The 6,219-nt window shown below is 40.5% G+C and overlaps 1 long non-coding RNA gene across 1 annotated transcript; it reads right to left on the bottom strand.

The window, feature by feature from the left end:
* Positions 1 to 2,051: 2,051 nt before the first annotated feature.
* LOC139627848 (uncharacterized) lies at positions 2,052 to 5,798 on the bottom strand. The gene is made up of 3 exons (XR_011692634.1): positions 5,211 to 5,798; positions 4,540 to 4,649; positions 2,052 to 3,236 (listed from the first exon to the last, which is right to left on the bottom strand). It is a non-coding gene; the product is annotated as an uncharacterized lncRNA (long non-coding RNA).
* Positions 5,799 to 6,219: the final 421 nt, after the last annotated feature.

The raw sequence follows: 6,219 nt of genomic DNA, 5'->3' as shown, positions 1-6,219 counted from the left end.
CCCTTTCTACCAGGCCTGTCTGCATCCAGCTCTTAAATGAAAGATAACACAGAGGGAGAATGATTTCCTTTAAAACAAATTAAACATTTGCATTAACTGTGTGCTGTTGGTAATTTTATCCCTTGATCGCATGAGATGTTTATTTTGAGTTGAGTTTCATTCCCCTGAGGTTGTGTACTGGTAATCACCATGTCTGCAGCAGTTTTTTTTTTTTTTCCGCTGAGTTCCGCAAAGTTCTGAATTTACACTGGGTTCAATCCCCTTTCAACTCCAAAACATCATTTAGTTAACGTTTATACTGTTCAACATCCACTCCATCTCAATCTTCTAACATCAATGAGACTTTATGGTACAGATGGGGAATGAGGTCACAGTCACTAGTACCTTAGTGTGTGTTTGGACAATTTGCATACAGCTGTGTCAGCATCTTAACATTCAGTGCTGACCATTTCAAAGCGCTTGGATGGCTTCGGTAATTGCACAGTATCTGCTTCATGCTATCAGAGTTGCTTGTGTGTCTCCCTGTAACCTAACACCCCTGCTCTTATAAGGATGGTGACTGACATGAGATAACAGAAACAAACAGGCCAAGGAGATCATTTGTCTCACACAACAACTTCTGGTACAGCCCCACACCCCTGCTTGGTTTTTGCCTTTTAAAAAAATGTTTTAATGGTGTGTTCACATGGTAATGTTATACTTCAGAGAGGGCACTGCAAAAAGGATTATACACAGCGTTAAAATAGGAAATGAAAAATAAAAGAGAAAATAAATAGAAATTAGAAATGAAAAAATGCAGTTTGTTAAGCTCAATTAATTTCAAAATATAAAACAAACCCTGCCACAAAAAAACTAAGTCATAGTTGCATAATATGTAGTGTGTAGTTGTACAGATGTACAAATGTGAAGATGCACAAACAGAATTAACTTGACAATTAAATAATTGCAATAATTTCAGAACATCTGAATTGTTGCTTAACCAACTGAAATGATGAAATGTGAATTAGCTGATATATGTTGGTTTTACATTGCTCACTGTTCATGCATGCTCACATTGTTAGTGTTTTTTTTTTAACTATCTCATCAAAATGTCAGATATTTAATCCATACCAGTGACAGCAGTTTCCAAGGAAAACTATGTTTAACCAACAGTACCTGTGATGAATGATTAGTGTAAATTAGTTTTTTTTTAATTAGCAAGTGTGAGCAGGGTAGTTGTGTCATTGTTTACCAAAATTAGTAAATCAGCAACAGAGAATAGTCCCTTCTTGCAGCTGGGCTCACTGAGCAAACTTAAGTTTTTGTGTCTCACTCATGATCTGATTGTTCTGTGGGTCTCGACTGTTTTGGAAACAACTGAAATCTTTTCTAAATGCCTGTAGGTGAGGTGATCATGCTAAGATACCTTCTTGTAAAAAATGGCCTGTATGATATGATATTATCAGCTATCACTATGGGAAATGTGTCTGTATTTTGAATTTTCTCTCCTAATTCACTTCACACTGTGCTGATGCATGGGTTTTATTTTCTTAAGCTGTCATTGACCATACACTAAACTGATATTTGCTTGGCTAGCCTCATGGTTATTGACTTGGCCTTAAAGCACACATCCACCACACACAGCACCATCTTCCTCTTTGTCTGAGATCCCTTGAGCAAGCAACACAGTCTGCAGCTGCAACTCTAGGTTTTGATATATTTAAAAATCAATAGTGAGAATGAGAGCTGTATGGCCAAACACATTTCTGTCTTAAAGTGAGACAAAGTAACTTTTGCTGAACAGCAATGACTGTGCCCATTATACTGACAGTGACACAAGCAGAGAAGAGTTACACAGCATTTGTTTAAAGTTTGCTAATAAATAGCCACAAGCTACTGGTCATACCAGACCAAGTAAGACTGTCGCTGCAAAAACCCTGATTAAACTGAACTGAGCAAGGGTTTGTTTTATAGCTTATCAGCTCAACCTTTCATCTGTAAAAGAGAGAATAAGCCTTTTCTTCTTTCAGAAATAACAGACTCGCTTTAAATGTGGAAACAAACTGATTTATTTGGCCACTTGGGGGCATTGGAAGCAAGTTGTGAGCACAACAGTGACATACAGTATAATCACCTTTTAAATTGATTGACAGTCAGTTGTACATCCAGCTGTTATAGAGGAGGGTTTTTACAACTTTAATGCTAAAAACAGTGGCCAAAAACAACACTGTGTGAGTGGTGAGAATGAAGCACAAAGGTACAGTTGCAGGCCCAACATCTAAACAGTGAGCTGAATTTCATCATTAAGCTTTGTAATGTCAAAGACAGCTGCAGATTTGTGTGATAATTCTCTGTGGGCTTATCACTACGGCCAACTACTTTTACACTGTAACACTATTTTTACGTTGTCTTTTGAAAACATGAATAATTGTCACTTAAAGCAGAAATGATTATCCCCTGCTCTGTAAACTTCAACTTCAGAGTGAAGGAAAATGTCCATAAAGAAACAAGGTGGAAGTGAAATGGAAATGGAAATGCAGACTGTTCTCTGTCTCCTTTTTTGCATTCATGGGTTATCAAGACTTCAGCTTTCAGGCTCAGCTTGTAAATGCTTTATCTTAAAGCCACAGGAGAGGCCTGACAATGGGTACAAGAGTGTGTGTGTGTGTGTGTGTGTGTGTGTGTGTGTGTGTGTGTGTTTGGAGGAGTTGGGAGGAGGGGCTGGTCGTTAATGCTAAAATCAATCAGTAAATCAGAAGCACAGCCTGCAGAGGGGCCACACTGCCAGTGATGACTCTCACTGGAAGCTTCAAGTAATAGTGGGAGAGGGTGGGGGGTTGGGTGGACTGGATGACTCAGCTTAGGGAAATGAAGGAAACTGCACAGTAAAGGTGGCAGATTGGTGGTCATATGCCTCACAAGAATGAGGGCTTATGTCCCTCTGTCCCACCCTGTCACAGGATAAAAAGCTGCATTTTTACAAACACGTCTTGAACAGTGTCTTAGAGAGGACTGAAGGCAGTGAGGGGCAGAGGCATGAGGAGGCTGAGGGTGATGTCTTCTGATGGCTCATGGCTGTTAGTTTCAACCATTTACTTGGCTGCGGTCCAACTAGTTCACCTCCTCACGAGGCCCAGGCTGAATTAAAACCGGCCTGCCGGAGCTGAGTGGGGTTTTCAGTGTGCTTGCTGGGAGACTGCAGGAGGCCGGCATACTTTAAACCTCTCAGGGGCCTGGTGAGGGCCTCTCCATTCTTCCTACAAACAGATGGAGCAGTGCCTGATGAATGGATATGTACAATACATGCAGACCCTTGTAGAAATAAAGGAAACACAGCTACAGTTTGGTCACCAGGACAGTCCTCATGACTATAAAACCACACAAATTATTTGCATGAGTGAGTGAGTGAGAAACAAACTACTTGAGGGAAAATCTTCGTGTCTATTGTAATGGTACTTTTTTGGATTATGTAATTAAACTAGTTGTACATGTGGTATGGATAAACCAAGCCATATTTCATTAGACAGCTAAGAATTACACAGCTTGTTTATAGGATGTGTGATATGAACACTCAACAGCAGTGCAGTTACAGCCAGCCAGAGTATGTGAGGGTGGAGCCATCCCCACTTCCAGGCTGTAATGGTTATATGCTTTCCAGATGCATTGTTAATGTGCCCATGTAACACACAGATGCATAAGACAGTTGGCAGGTAGAGGAGGTGTATAAACATGACCTGCCAGAACAGGACGGCATTTGACAACCAATCCATTGTATCAAACCAGCTGGTTACATTCAGAATGAATGCAGCTCAGAGTTCAGTGTATATACATGCACACATACAAACAAACAGGGAAGAATGAAGGGGCGTGTCTGTGCTGCTTTCCCAGCCTAGCAAAGCAAGGCCACAGTTCACAGTGGGATCAGATCATTTGAGATAGAATTGTTGACAAACACCACTTTGTTGAGACGTGTAATTTTATTCCAGATTTCTCATCTAACCGTCATCTTAATTTTCTCCTTTGTGAAGACGGATTTTGATGAAGTCAAGATGAGTTGAGAAAATGATACTCTAAATATGATAATAAATAATATTCATTTATGATTTATTTATTATAAATGTATTATAGGCATTGTCAGATAATATATATCTCTGTTTGTGATGAAATTTTAATTGATGTATATGAAATAACAAGACAACAACAGACAATACAGAAGGCTGGAGCAAAACATTAACATATTAATGTTTCCTCCACAAGCCAAAGATGTTGGAATGTGATTGTGTGTGTGTTTGTGTGATGTGCACCTGTGTGAGAAAAAAATGGGGGCTCCTTAATGTGTTTGCTTTTCCTGCTATGAGAGGTCAAAATGTCTGCTTCGGAAAATGTCTAATTCTATCAAATTTTAACCACATTATGTTCTAAACTTTGCACTGATTCAGGAATATATTTTGATGTCATACACCTCCTTTAGGTGGTTAGACATGTTCATCAGTTTTGTCTAATGGTTTTATTTGGGGTGGCGTTGGTGGGTTAATTGGTTTATTGTCTGAACACACTTACAAGCTGTTCACCTGGATTCATGTTCCATTAGCAGCCAGGCTTTTATGGAGTCTGGAAGTCAGCATCTCCAGATGGGCTCAGACCTTCAGCGCTCCCCCGCCCCCTGAGACCTGGGTGTAAGATTACACTCTTTAATGCACAATTAGAGGGTACACACATACACACATCAGTGTCATGTGCAAAATACAGCACAGGAGAAGTACACGACACGCACGGGCAGTCACATGACTCTGATTCTCAGTAGCAGCATATTTAGCATATTTGAATGATTAAGGTACAATCTTCCCAACTTCCTGGTCCAAGTCGAATAAGAACACACACATATTTACATTTTAGTCGTTCAGCTGATGCTCATATCTTCCTTTTATCTTTAACAGAGCCATGAAGAGAAAGGTCTGTAACAGTACCGTATGTGAAAGGATGATGCTAATATCTCGCATATTTTATTTATTTATTTTTTCAGAAGTACATGAACGTGCACGAGAGCACATTCTCCAGGTGCCATTCTTATCTCTGTTGTTGTGCTATGACATTCTCCTCATCGCTGAGATCAGTCGGAAACGAAGCGGCTGGAATTCCATTCTGGAGTAAAACACAACCTTTCCCCGTGCTGCCACATCTGTGTATGTTGTATGTTTTTGTCAGGCACAGATCACAAGTCATTTCCTTACCTCAGCAGACCGTTGTCAGTTCCTGTGATTCCTGAGACAAGGAGAGATGCGTCACAGAGGGAGAGAAGAGGTTTCAGCTGGTCGGTGAGGAGTTTCTGCAGATCTGATGTCTTTCTCATGACATGGAAAGTAGATATACACTACACAAACGCATTGTAAAAGACGCTTGCATGTGTTACACTTAGTCTCCACTCATTTTTCCAAGGCAAGCACTAATGAGGACCACCTGTTCAGTGAAGCCATGACATTGAAAACACGAACACAGAACTATGTCAGCAATGTGAGCGGTTTATGGAAGTTCCAGGTGGCGTTTGTGGACCGGGTAGGATTTGCATGATGGATATTGTTTGAGTTATACACCCCTCTTGTATAAATTTTGGTTTCTGCTTTTCATAAAGCAAAATGTTAGCACACCGCGTACGTCCAGAGGGTTGTATGTAAAGATGTGTGAAAGAACGAGATTGAGAGAGAGAGAGAGGGATGTGCTCCACAGGGGAGTGTTTATGAAGAGGAGATGTTCGGGGTGAATTCCTCAGATAAGTGACATGGCCTCTTTCTGTTCTGGATGAGGGAGAGCACAGCACACCCTGGGCAGTGTATGGTAAACCTCAGAAACACATGCACACTTGTGGGCTCGGAGTGTGCAGTGAGAAAGTAGGTTACACTACAAAGGTATTTTAAAATCTTAGCTCTACTACTGAAGGATCGGTCTCTAATAATAAGCCTGATTATAAGCTGTCTGTTTTTTACGTGACGGGATGCTATAAAGACTGGAAAAAGGAGTCATTTATAACAAATGGCATTTGTAATACCAAGGTCAAAATAGACACATGCACTTACACACACTGTGGGAGTGGGTAAATCAGCTGCATGGGGCCCTATACATAGTGTCAGGCTCAGTTCAGATCACAGCATTCTTCAGATTCCTGCCTGTAATTATACTGGCAGGTCTGATTCAGCTTTATATCTTTAATCCATAAACTGGGATGATGGTGCTGATCACTGTCAG

This window comes from Trachinotus anak, unplaced genomic scaffold, assembly GCF_046630095.1.
Source record: "Trachinotus anak isolate AG129_WGS33_773 ecotype Australia unplaced genomic scaffold, CSIRO_AGI_Tana_v1 ptg000011l, whole genome shotgun sequence".
NCBI lineage: Eukaryota > Metazoa > Chordata > Actinopteri > Carangiformes > Carangidae > Trachinotus > Trachinotus anak.
This window is presented reverse-complemented; position numbering and strand designations above follow the sequence as displayed.